The sequence below is a fragment of the Schistocerca gregaria genome, unplaced genomic scaffold (assembly GCF_023897955.1).
Source record: "Schistocerca gregaria isolate iqSchGreg1 unplaced genomic scaffold, iqSchGreg1.2 ptg000371l, whole genome shotgun sequence".
Classification (NCBI taxonomy): domain Eukaryota; kingdom Metazoa; phylum Arthropoda; class Insecta; order Orthoptera; family Acrididae; genus Schistocerca; species Schistocerca gregaria.
The window spans coordinates 493,423-508,273 of record NW_026061822.1 but is presented as its reverse complement, the minus strand read 5'-3'; positions in this window follow the sequence as shown (position 1 = coordinate 508,273).

Here is a 14,851-nt window from a genome sequence, read left to right as displayed (position 1 = left end):
TTACTGGCTATTACACCAACTTAGAAACTTCACCTGTGTTCTACTATGGTGCTTTTAGGGTCTCCGCATACCGCAGCACGCGATATAGCTTTGCAGACGATAAATGGAACCGTTTCAGACAGAAGAGCGGCCAATGTGACGATCTGGCTTTAAGTCTATTCGACAACAAGTGACGAAAACGGACGGGTTTCTAAGGTTTTTACTACATATGAACACTTTTCACATTCTCCCGTGCAACTCGGCTGCTAGTCCCCCTTTCATGCAAAATGTTAAGGTCCTAGCTCATGTCCAAGGCACCAAAGCCAGCTAAAAACTCAATAATCGATAAGTAAAACTTGAATTGTACTACCTTTTACTAGCTATTACACCAACTTAGAAGCTTCATCTGTGTTCTACTATGGTGTTTTTAGTGTCTCCGCATACCGCAGCACGCGACATAGCTTTGCAGACGATAAATGTAACCATTTCAGACAGAAGAGCGGCCAATGTGGCGATCTGCTTTTAAGTCGATTCGATAACAAATGACGAAAACGGACGGATTTCTCAGGTTTTTGCTACATATGAACACTTTTCACATTTTCCCGTGCAACGCGGCTGCTTGTCCTCCTTTCATGCAAAGACGTAAGTTTCTAGCTCATGTCCAAGGCACCAAAGAAGGGTAAACAGTCAATAATCGGTACCTAAAACTTGAATTGTCCTGCTTCTTACTGGCTATTACATCAACTTAGAAGCTTCATCTGTGTTCTACTATGGTGCTTTTAGTGTCTCCGCATACCTCAGCACGCGACATAGCTTTGCAGACGATAAATGTAACCGTTTCAGGCAGAAGAGCGCCCAATGTGACGATCTGGCTTTAAGACGATTCGATAACAAATGACGAAAACGGACGGATTTCTCAGGTTTTTACTACATGTGAACACTTTTCACATTCTCCCATGCAACTCGGCTGCTAGTCCTCCTTTAATGCAAAATCTTAAGTTCCTAGCTCATGTCCCAGGCACCAAAGAAGGGTAAAAAGTCAATAATCGATACCTAAAACTTGAATTATACTACTTCTTACTGGCTATTACACAAACTTAGAAGCTTCGTCTGTGTTCTACTATGGTGCTTTTAGTGTCTCCGCATACCGCAGCACGCGACATAGCTTTGCAGACGATAAATGTAACCGTTTCAGACAGAAGTGCGGCCAATGTGTTGATCTGGCTTTAAGTCGATTCGATAAGAAATGACGAAAACGGACGGATTTCTCAGGTTTTTGCTACATATGAACACTTTTCTCATCCTCCCGTGCAACGCAGCTGCTAGTCCTCCTTTCATGCAAAATCTTAAGTTCCTAGCTCAAGTCCAAGGCACCAAAGAAAGGTAAAAAGTCAATAATCGATACTCAAAACTTGAATTGTACTACTTCTTACTGCCTATTACATCAACTTAGAAGCTTCATCTGTGTTCTACTATGGTGCTTTAAGTGTCTCTGCATACAGCACCACGCGACATAGCTTTGCAGACGATAAATGTAACCGTTTCAGAGAGATGAGCGGCCATTGTGACGATCTGGCTTTAAGTCGATTCGATAACAATTGACGAAAACCGGCGGATTTCTAAGGTTTTTACTACATATGAACACTTTTCACATTCTCCCGTGCCACGCGGCTGCTAGTCCTCCTTTCATGCAAAAACTTAAGTTCTTAGCTCATGTCCAAGGCACCAAAGAAGGGTAAAAGTCAATAATCGATCCCTAAAACCTGAATTGTACTACTTCTTACTGGCTATTACATGAACTTAGAATGTTCAACTTTGTTCTACTATGGTGCTTTTAGTGTCTCCGCATACCGCAGCACGCGACATAGCTTTGCAGACGGTAAATGGAACCGTTTCAGACAGAAGAGCGGCCAATGTGACGATCTGGCTTAAAGTCGATTCGACAACAAGTGACGAAAACGGACGGGTTTCTAAGGTTTTTACTACATATGAACACTTTTCTCATTCTCCCGTGCAACTCGGCTGCTAGTCCCCCTTTCATGCAAAATGTTAAGGTCCTAGCTCATGTCCAAGGCACCAAAGCCAGCTAAAAACTCAATAATCGATAAGTAAAACTTGAATTGTACTACCTTTTACTAGCTATTACATCAACTTAGAAGCTTCATCTGTGATCTACTATGGTGCTTTTAGTGTCTCCGCATACCGCAGCACGCGACATAGCTTTGCAGACGATAAATGTAACCGTTTCATACAGAAGAGCGGCCAATGTGACGATCTGGCTTTAAGTCGATTTGATAACAAATGACGAAAACGGACGGATTTCTCAGGTTTTCACTACATATGAATACTTTTCACATTCTCGCGTGCAACGCGGCTGCTAGTCCTCGTTTCATGCAAAATCTTAAGTTCCTAGCTCAACTCCAAGGCACCAAAGAAGGGTAAAAAGTCAATAATCGGGACCTAAAACTTGAATTGTACTACTTCTTACTGGCTATTACATCAACTTAGAAGCTTCATCTGTGTTCTACTATCGTTCTCTTAGTGTCTCCGCATACCGCAGCACGCGACATAGCTATGCAGACGATAAATGTAACCGTTTCAGACAGAAGTGTGACAAATGTGTTGATCTGGCTTTAAGTCGATGAGACAACAAGTGACGAAAACGAAGGGATTTCTAAGGTTTTTACTACATATGAACATTTTTCACATTCTCACGTGCAAAGCGGCTGCTAGTCCTCCTTTCATGCAAAATCTTAAGGTCCTAGCTCATGTCCAAGGCACCAAAGCCAGCTAAAGAGTCAATAATCGATACCTAAAACTTGAATTGTACTACTTCTTACTGGCTATTACATCAACTTAGATGCTTCATCTGTGTTCTGCTATGGTGCTTTTAGTGTCTCCGCATACCGCAGCACGCGACATAGCTTTGCAGACGATAAGTACAACCGTTTCAGAGAGAAGAGCGGAAAATGTGACGATCTGGCTTTAAGTCGATACGATAACAAATGACGAAAACGGACGGATTTCTCAGGTTTTCACTACATATGAATACTTTTCACATTCTCCCGTGCAACGCGGCTGCTAGTCCTCGTTTCATGCAAAATCTTAAGTTCCTAGCTCAACTCCAAGGCACCAAAGAAGGGTAAAAAGTCAATAATCGGTACCTAAAACTTGAATTGTACTACTTCTTACTGGCTATTCCATCAACTTAGAAGCTTCATCTGTGTTCTACTATCGTTCTCTTAGTGTCTCCGCATACCGCAGCACGCGACATAGCTATGCAGACGATAAATGTAACCGTTTCAGACAGAAGTGTGACAAATGTGTTGATCTGGCTTTAAGTCGATGAGACAACAAGTGACGAAAACGAAGGGATTTCTAAGGTTTTTACTACATATGAACATTTTTCACATTCTCACGTGCAAAGCGGCTGCCAGTCCTCCTTTCATGCAAAATCTTAAGGTCCTAGCTCATGTCCAAGGCACCAAAGCCAGCTAAAGAGTCAATAATCGATACCTAAAACTTGAATTGTACTACTTCTTACTGGCTATTACATCAACTTAGATGCTTCATCTGTGTTCTGCTATGGTGCTTTTAGTGTCTCCGCATACCGCAGCACGCGACATAGCTTTGCAGACGATAAGTACAACCGTTTCAGAGAGAACAGCGGAAAATGTGACGATCTGGCTTTAAGTCGATTCGATAACAAATGACGAAAACGGACAGATTTCTCAGGTTTTTACTACATATGAACACTTTTCACATTCTTCCGTGTAACGCGGCTGCTAGTCCTCCTTTCATGCAGAATCTTAAGGTCCTAGCTCATGTCCAAGGCACCAAAGCCAGCCAAAAAGTCAATAAACGATACCTAAAACTTGAATTGTACTACTTATTACTGGCTATTTCATCAACTTACATGTTATATCTGTGTTCTACTATGGTGCGTTTAGTGTCTCCGCATACCGCAGCACGCGACATTTCTTTGCAGACGATAAGTACAACCGTTTCAGAAAGAAGAGCGGCCAATGTGACGATCTGGCTTTAAGTCGATTCGATAACAAATGACGAAAACGGACGGATTTCTCAGGTTTTTACTACATATGAACACTTTTCACATTCTCCCGTGCAACGCGGCTGCTAGTCCTCCTTTCATGCAAAATCTTAAGTTCCTAGCACCTGTCCAAGGGACCAAAGAAGGGTAAAAAGTCAATAATCGATAATTAAAACTTGAATTGTACTACTTATTACTGGCTATTACATCAACTTAGATGTTATATCTGTGTTCTACTTTGGTGCTTTTAGTGTCTACGCATACCGCAGCACACGACATAGCTTTGCAGACGAGAAGTACAACCGTTTCAGAAAGAAGAGCGGCCAATGTGACGATCTGGCTTTAAGTCGATTCGATAACAAATGACGAAAACGGACGGATTTCTCAGGTTTTTACTACATATGAACACTTTTCACATTCTCCCATGCAACTCGGCTGCTAGTCCTCATTTAATGCAAAATCTTAAGTTCCTAGCTCATGTCCAAGGCACCAAAGAAGGGTAAAAAAAAATAATCGATACCTAAAACTTGAATTGTACTACTGCTTACTGGCTATTACATCAACTTAGAAGCTTCATCTGTGTTCTACTATGGTGCTTTTAGTGTCTCCGCATACCGCAGCACGCGACATAGCTTTGCAGACGATATATGTAACCGTTTCAGACAGAAGTGCGGCCAATGTGTTGATCTGGCTTTAAGTCGATTCGATAACAAATGACGGAAACCGGCGGATTTCTCAGGTTTTTACTACATATGAACACTTTTCACATTCTCCCGTGCAACTCGGCTGCTAGTCCCCCTTTCATGCAAAATGTTAAGGTCCTAGCTCATGTCCAAGGACCAAAGCCAGCTAAAAACTCAATAATCGATAAGTAAAACTTGAATTGTACTACCTTTTACTAGCTATTACATCAACTTAGAAGCTTCATCTGTGTTCTACTATGGTGTTTTTAGTGTCTCCGCATACCGCAGCACGCGACATAGCTTTGCAGACGATAAATGTAACCATTTCAGACAGAAGAGCGGCCAATGTGGCGATCTGCTTTAAGTCGATTCGATAACAAATGACGAAAACGGACGGATTTCTCAGGTTTTTGCTACATATGAACACTTTTCACATTTTCACGTGCAACGCGGCTGCTTGTCCTCCTTTCATGCAAAGACGTAAGTTTCTAGCTCATGTCCAAGGCACCAAAGAAGGGTAAACAGTCAATAATCGGTACCTAAAACTTGAATTGTCCTGCTTCTTACTGGCTATTACATCAACTTAGAAGCTTCATCTGTGTTCTACTATGGTGCTTTTAGTGTCTCCGCATACCGCAGCACGCGACATAGCTTTGCAGACGATAAATGTAACCGTTTCAGACAGAAGAGCGCCCAATGTGACGATCTGGCTTTAAGACGATTCGATAACAAATGACGAAAACGGACGGATTTCTCAGGTTTTTACTAGATATGATTACTTTTCACATTCTACCATGCAACACGGCTGCCAGTCCTCGTTTCATGCAGAATCTTAAGGTCCTAGCTCTTGTCCAAGGCACCAAAGCCAGCTAAAAAAATATTCGATACCTAAAACTTGAATTGTAATACTTCTTGCTGGCTATTACATCAACTTAGATGTTATATCTGTGTTCTACTTTGGTGCTTTTAGTGTCTACGCATACCGCAGCACACGACATAGCTTTGCAGACGATAAGTACAACCGTTTCAGAAAGAAGAGCGGCCAATGTGACGATCTGGCTTTAAGTCGATTCGATAACAAATGACGAAAACGGACGGATTTCTCAGGTTTTTACTACATATGAACACTTTTCACATTCTCCCGTGCAACGCGGCTGCTAGTCCTCCTTTCATGCAAAATCTTAAGTTCCTAGCTCCTGTCCAAGGGACCAAAGAAGGGTAAAAAGTCAATAATCGATAATTAAAACTTGAATTGTACTACTTATTACTGGCTATTACATCAACTTAGATGTTATATCTGTGTTCTACTTTGGTGCTTTTAGTGTCTACGCATACCGCAGCACACGACATAGCTTTGCAGACGAGAAGTACAACCGTTTCAGAAAGAAGAGCGGCCAATGTGACGATCTGGCTTTAAGTCGATTCGATAACAAATGACGAAAACGGACGGATTTCTCAGGTTTTTACTACATATGAACACTTTTCACATTCTCCCGTGCAACGCGGCTGCTAGTCCTCCTTTCATGCAAAATCTTAAGTTCCTAGCTCCTGTCCAAGGGACCAAAGAAGGGTAAAAAGTCAATAATCGATAATTAAAACTTGAATTGTACTACTTATTACTGGCTATTACATCAACTTAGATGTTATATCTGTGTTCTACTATGGTGCTTTTAGTGTCTCCGCATACCGCAGCACGCGACATAGCTTTGCAGACGATAAATGTAACCGTTTCAGGCAGAAGTGCGGCCAATGGGTTGATCTGGCTTGAAGTCGATTCGATAACAAATGACGAAAACGGACGGATTTCTCAGGTTTTTACTACATATGAACACTTTTCACATTTTTCCGTGCAAATCGGCTGCTAGTCCTCCTTTCATGCAAAATCTTAAGTTCCTAGCTCATGTCCAAGGCACCAAAGAAGGGCAAAAAGTTAATAATCGATACCTAAAACTTGAATTGTATACTTCTTACCGGCTATTACACAAACTTAGAAGTTTCGTCTGTGTTCTACTTTGGTGCTTTTAGTGTCTACGCATACCGGAGCACACGACATAGCTTTGCGGACGAGAAGTACAACCGTTTCAGAAAGAAGAGCGGCAAATGTGACGATCTGGCTTTAAGTAGATTCGATAACAAATGACGAAAAAGGACGGATTTGTCAGGTTTTTACTACATATGAACGCTTTTCACATCCTCCCGTGCAACTCGGCTGCTAGTCCTCCTTTCATGCAAAGTGTTAATGTCCTAGCTCATGTCCAAGGCACCAAAGAAGGGTAAAAAGTCAACAATCGATACCTAAAACTTGAATTGTACTACTTCTTACTGGCTATTACATCAACTTAGAAGCTTCATCTGTGTTCTACTATGGTTCTTTTAGTGTCTCCGCATACCGCAGCACGCGACATAGCTTTGCAGACGATAAATGTAACCGTTTCAGACAGAAGTGCGGCCAATGTGTTGATCAGGCTTTAAGTCGATTCGATAACAAATGACGAAAACCGGCGGATTTCTCAGGTTTTTGCTACAGATGAACACTTTTCACACTCTCCCGTGCAACTCGGCTGCTAGTCCTCCTTTCATGCAAAGTGGTAATGTCCTAGCTCATGTCCAAGGCACCAAAGCCAGCAAAAAAGTCAATAATCGATATTTAATACTTGAGTTGTACTATATCTAACTGGCTATTACATCAACTTACAAGCTTCATCTGTGTTCTACTATCGTTCTCTTAGTGTCTCCGCATACCGCAGCACGCGACATAGCTTCGCAGACGATAAATGTAACCGTTTCAGAAAGAAGTGTGACCAATGTGTTGATCTGGCTTTAAGTCGATTCGACAACAAGTGACGAAAACGAAGGGGCTTCTAAGGTTTTTACTACATATGAATACTTTTCACATTCTCCCGTGCAACGCGGCTGCTTGTCCTCCTTTCATGCAAAATCTTATGTTCCTAGCTCATGTCCAAGGCACCAAAGAACGGTATAAAGTCAATAATCGATACCCATATTTTGAATTGTACTACTTCTTACTGTCTATTACATCATTTTAGAAGCTTCATCTGTGTTCTACTATGGTGCATTTAGTGTCTCCGCATACCGCAGCACGCGACATAGCTTTGCAGACGATAAATGTAACCGTTTCAGAAAGAAGAGCGGCCAATGTGACGATCTGGCTTTAAGTCGATTCGATAACAAGTGACGAAAACGGACGGGTTTCTCAGGTTTTTACTACATATGAACACTTTTCACATTCTCCCGTGCAACTCGGCTGCTAGTGCTCCCTTCATGCAAAATCTTAAGTTCCTAGCTCATATGCAAGGCACCAAAGAAGGGTAAAAAGTCAATAATCGATACCTAAAACTTGAATTGTACTACTTCTTACTGGCTATTACATCAACTTAGAAGCTTCATCTGTGTTCTACTATGGTTCTTTTAGTGTATCCGCATACCGCAGCACGCGACATAGCTTTGCAAACGATAATTGTAACCGTTTCAGACAGAAGTGCGGCCAATGTGTTGATCTGGCTTTAAGTCGATTCGATAACAAATGACGAAAACGGACGGATTTCTCAGGTTTTTGCTACATATGAACACTTTTCTCATCCTCCCGTGCAACGCAGCTGCTAGTCCTCCTTTCATGCAAAATCTTAAGTTCCTAGCTCAAGTCCAAGGCACCAAAGAAAGGTAAAAAGTCAATAATCGATACTCAAAACTTGAATTGTACTACTTCTTACTGCCTATTACATCAACTTAGAAGCTTCATCTGTGTTCTACTATGGTGCTTTTAGTGTCTCTGCATACAGCAGCACGCGACATAACTTTGCAGACGATAAATGTAGCCGTTTCAGACAGAGGTGCGGCCAATGTGACGATTTGGCTTGAAGTCGATTCGATGACAAATGACGAAAACGGACGGATTTCTCAGGTTTTCACTACATATGAATACTTTTCACATTCTCCCGTGCAACGCGACTGCTAGTCCTCCTTTCATGCAAAATCTTAAGATCCTAGCTCAAGTCCAAGGCACCAAAGAAGGGTAAAAGTCAATAATCGATCCCTAAAACCTGAATTGTACTACTTCTTACAGGCTATTACATGAACTTAGAATGTTCAACTTTGTTCTACTATGGTGCTTTTAGTGTCTCCGCATACCGCAGCACGCGACATAGCCTTGCAGACGGTAAATGGAACCGTTTCAGACAGAAGAGCGGCCAATGTGACGATCTGGCTTTAAGTCGATTCCACAACAAGTGACGAAAACGGACGGGTTTCTAAGGTTTTTACTACATATGAACACTTTTCTCATTCTCCCGTGCAACTCGGCTGCTAGTCCCCCTTTCATGCAAAATGTTAAGGTCCTAGCTCATGTCCAAGGCACCAAAGCCAGCTAAAAACTCAATAATCGATAAGTAAAACTTGAATTGAACTACCTTTTACTAGCTATTACATCAACATAAAAACTTCATCTGTGATCTACTATGGTGCTTTTAGTGTCTCCGCATACCGCAGCATGCGACATAGCTTTGCAGACGATAAATGTAATCGTTTCAGACAGAAGAGCGGCCAATGTGACGATCTGGCTTTAAGTCGATTCGATAACAAATGACGAAAACGGACGGATTTCTCAGGTTTTTGCTACAAATGAACACTTTTCACATTCTCCCGTACAACGCAGCTGCTAGTCCTCCTTTCATGCAAAATCTTAAGTTCCTAGCTCAAGTCCAAGGCACCAAAGAAAGGTAAAAAGTCAATATTCTATACTCAAAACTTGAATTGTACTACTTCGTACTGGCTATTACATCAACTTAGAAGCTTCATCTGTGTTCTACTATGGTGCTTTTAGTGTCTCTGCATACAGCAGCACGCGACATAACTTTGCAGACGATAAGTACAACCGTTTCAGAGAGGAGGGCGTCCAATGTGACGATCTGGCTTTAAGTCGATTTGATAATAAATGACGAAAACGGACGGATTTCTCAGGTTTTCACTACATATGAATACTTTTCACATTCTCCCGTGCCACGCGGCTGCTAGTCCTCCTTTCATGCAAAAACTTAAGTTCTTAGCTCATGTCCAAGTCACCAAAGAAGGGTAAAAAGTCAATAATCGATCCCTAAAACCTGAATTGTACTACTTCTTACTGGCTATTACATGAACTTAGAATGTTCAACTTTGTTCTACTATGGTGCTTTTAGTGTCTCCGCATACCGCAGCACGCGACATAGCTTTGCAGACGGTAAATGGAACCGTTTCAGACAGAAGAGCGGCCAATGTGACGATCTGGCTTTAAGTCGATTCGACAACAAGTGACGAAAACGGACGGGTTTCTAAGGTTTTTACTACATATGAACACTTTTCTCATTCTCCCGTGCAACTCGGCTGCTAGTCCCCCTTTCATGCAAAATGTTAAGGTCCTAGCTCATGTCCAAGGCACCAAAGCCAGCTAAAAACTCAATAATCGATAAGTAAAACTTGAATTGTACTACCTTTTACTAGCTATTACATCAACTTAGAAGCTTCATCTGTGATCTACTATGGTGCTTTTAGTGTCTCCGCATACCGCAGCACGCGACATAGCTTTGCAGACGATAAATGTAATCGTTTCAGACAGAAGAGCGTCCAATGTGACGATCTGGCTTTAAGTAGATTCGATAACAAATGACGAAAACGGACGGATTTCTCAGGTTTTTGCTACATATGAGCACTTTTCACATTCTCCCGTGCAACGCAGCTGCTAGTCCTCCTTTCATGCAAAATCTTAAGTTCCTAGCTCAAGTCCAAGGCACCAAAGAAAGGTAAAAAGTCAATATTCGATACAAAAAACTTGAATTGTACTACTTCTTACTGGCTATTACATCAACTTAGAAGCTTCATCTGTGTTCTACTATGGTGCTTTTAGTGTCTCTCCATACAGCAGCACGCGACGTAACTTTGCAGACGATAAGTACAACCGTTTCAGAGAGGAGGGCGGCCAATGTGACGATCTGGCTTTAAGTCGATTTGATAACAAATGACGAAAACGGACGGATTTCTCAGGTTTTCACTACATATGAATACTTTTCACATTCTCCCGTGCAACGCGGCTGCTAGTCCTCGTTTCATGCAAAATCTTAATTTCCTAGCTCAACTCCAAGGCACCAAAGAAGGGTAAAAAGTCAATAATCGGTACCTAAAACTTGAATTGTACTACTTCTTACTGGCTATTACATCAACTTAGAATCTTCATCTGTGTTCTACTATGGTGCTTTTAGTGTCTCCGCATACCGCAGCACGCGACATAGCTTTGCAGACGATAAATGTAACCGTTTCAGACAGACGAGCGCCTAATGTGACGATCTGACTTTAAGTCGATTCGATAACAAATGACGAAAACGGACGGATTTATCAGGTTTTTACTACATATGAATACTTTTCACATTCTCAGGTGCAGCGCGGCTGCTAGTCCTCCTTTCATGCAAAATCTTAAGTTCCTAGCTCAAGTCCAAGGCACCAAAGAAGGGTAAAAAGTCAATAATCGATCCCTAAAACTTGAATTGTACTACTTCTTACTGGCTATTACATCAACTCAGAAGCTTCACCTGTGTTCTACTATGGTGCTTTTAGTGTCTCCGCATACCGCAGCACGCGACATAGCTTTGCAGACGATAAATGTAACCGTTTCAGACAGAAGAACGCGCAATGTTACGATCTGGCTTTAAGTAGATACGATAACAAATGACGAAAACTGACGGATTTCTCAGGTTTTTACTACATATGAACACTTTTCACATTCTCCCATGCAATGCGGCTGCTAGTCCTCCTTCCATGCAAAACCTTATGTTCGTAGCTCATGTCCAAGGCACCAATGAAGGGTAAAAAATCAATTATCGATACCTAAAACTTGAATTTTAATATTTCTTACTGGTTATTATATCAGCTTAGAAGCTTCATCTGTGTTGTACTATGGTGCTTTTAGTGTCACCGCATACCGCAGCACGCGACATAGCTTTGCAGACGATAAGTACAACCGTTTCAGAGAGAAGAGCGGCCAATGTGACGATCTGGCTTTAAGTCGATTCGATAACAAATGACGAAAACGGACGGATTTCTCAGGTTTTTACTACATATGAACACTTTTCACATTCTCCCATGCAACGCAGCTGCTAGTCCTCCTTTCATGCAGAATCTTAAGGTCCTACCTCATGTCCAAGGCACCAAAGCCAGCTAAAAAGTCAATAATCGATACCTAAAACTTGAATTGTAGTACTTCTTACTGCCTATAACATCAACATAGAAGCTTCATCTGTGTTCTGGTATGGTTCTTTTAGTGTCTCCGCATACCGCAGCACGCGACATAGCTTTGCAGACGTTAAGTACAACCATTTCAGAGAGAAGAGCGGCCAATGTGACGATCTGGCTTTAAGTCGATTCGATAACAAATGACGAAAACGGACAAATTTCTCAGGTTTTTACTACATATGAACACTTTTCACATTCTCCCGCGCAACGCGGCTGCCAGTCCTCCTTTCGTGCAAAATCTTAAGTTCCTAGCTCATGTCCAAGGCACCAAAGCCAGCTAAAAAGTCAATAATCGATACCTCAAACTTGAATTGTAATACTTCTTACCTGCTATTACATCAACTTAGGAGCTTCATCTGTGTTCAACTATGGTGCTTTTAGTGTCTCCGCATACCGCAGCACGCGACATAGCTTTGCAGACGATAAGTACAACCGTTTCAGAGAGAAGAGCGGCCAATGTGACGATCTGGCTTTAAGTCGATTCGATAACAAATGACGAAAACGGACGGATTTCTCACGTTTTTACTACATATGAACACTTTTCCCATTTTCCCGTGCAACTCGGCTGCTAGTCCTCCTTTCATGCAAAATCTTTAGTACCTAGCTCATGTCCAAGGCACCAAAGAAGGGTAAAATGTCAATAATCGATACCTAAAACTTGAATTGTACTACTTCTTACTGGCTATTACACAAACTTAGAAGTTTCGTCTGTGTTCTACTTTGGTGCTTTTAGTGTCTACGCATACCGCAGCACACGACATAGCTTTGCAGACGAGAAGTACAACCGTTTCAGAAAGAAGAGCGGCCAATGTGACGATCTGGCTTTAAGTCGATTCGATAACAAATGACGAAAACGGACGGATTTGTCAGGTTTTTACTTCATATGAACGCTTTTCACATCCTCCCGTGCAACTCGGCTGCTAGTCCTCCTTTCATGCAAAGTGTTAATGTCCTAGCTCATGTCCAAGGCACCAAAGCCAGGTAAAAAGTTAATAATCGATAACTAAAACTTGAATTGTACTACTTCTTACTGGCTATTGCATCAACTTAGAAGCTTCACCTGTGTTCTACTATGGTTCTTTTAGTGTCTCCGCATACCGCAGCACGCGACATAGCTTTGCAGACGATAAATGTAACCGTTTCAGACAGAAGTGCGGCCAATGTGTTGATCTGGCTTTAAGTCGATTCGATAACAAATGACGAAAACCGGCGGACATCTCAGGTTTTTACTACATATGAACACTTTTCACATTCTCCCGTGCCACGCGGCTGCTACTCCTCCTTTCATGCAAAATCTTAAGTTCTTAGCTCATGTCCAAGGCACCAAAGAAGGGTAAAAAGTCAATAATCGATACCTAAAACTTGTATTTTAATATTTCTTACTGGTTATTACATAAGCTTAGAAGCTTCATCTGTGTTCTACTATGGTGCTTTTAGTGTCTCCGCATACCGCAGCACGCGACATAGCTTTGCAGACGATAAGTACAACCGTTTCAGAGAGAAGAGCGGCCAATGTGACGATCTGGCTTTAAGTCGATTCGATAACAAATGACGATAACGGACGGATTTCTCAGGTTTTTACTACATATGAACACTTTTCACATTCTCCCGTGCAACGCGGCTGCTAGTCCTCCTTTCATGCAAAATCTTAAGTTCCTGGCTCCTGTCCAAGGACCAAAGAAGGGTAAAAAGTCAATAATCGATACCTAAAACAACAATTGTACTACTTCTTACTGGCTATTACATCAACTTAGAAGCTTCACCTGTGTTCTACTGTGGTGATTTTAGTGTCTCCGCATTCCGCAGCACGCGACATAGCTTTGCAGACGATAAATGGAACCGTTTCAGACAGAAGAGCGGCCAATGTGACGATCTGGCTTTAAGTCGATTCGGCAACAAGTGACGAAAACGGTCGTGTTTCTAAGGTTTTTACTACATATGAACACTTTTCACATTCTCCCGTGCAACTCGGCTGCTAGTCCAACTTTCATGCTAAATGTTAAGGTCCTAGCTCTCGTCCAAGGCACCAAAGCCAGCTAAAAACTCAATAATCGATAAGTAAGACTGGAATTGTACTACCTTTTACTAGCTACTACATCAACTTAGAAGCTTCATCTGTGTTCTCCTATGGTGCTTTTAGTGTCTCTGCATACAGCAGCACGCGACATAACTTTGCAGACGATAACTACAACCGTTTCAGAGAGGAGGGCGTCCAATGTGACGATCTGGCTTTAAGTCGATTCGATAACAAATGACGAAAACGGACGGATTTCTCAGGTTTTTACTACATATGAACACTTTTCACATTCTCCCGTGCAGCTCGGCTGCTAGTCCCCCTTTCATGCAAAATGTTAAGGTCCTAGCTCTCATCCAAGGCACCAAAGCCAGCTAAAAACTCAATAATCGATACGTAAAACTTGAATTGTACTACCTTTTACTAGCAATTACATCAACTTAGAAGTTTCGTCTGTGTTCTACTTTGGTGCTTTTAGTGTCTACGCATACCGCAGCACACGACATAGCTTTGCAGATGAGAAGTACAACCGTTTCAGAAAGAAGAGCGGCCAATGTGACGATCTGGCTTTAAGTCGATTCGATAACAAATGACGAAAATGGACGGATTTGTCAGGTTTTTACTTCATATGAACGCTTTTCACATCCTCCCGTGCAACTAGGCTGCTAGTCCTCCATTCATGAAAAATCTTATGGTCCTAGCCCATGTACAAGGCACCGAAGAAGGGTAAAAAGTCAATAATCGACACCTAAAACTTCAATTGTACAACTTCTTACTGGCTATTACATCAACTTAGAAGCTTCATCTGTGTTCTACTATGGTTCTGTTAGTGTCTCCGCATACCGCAGC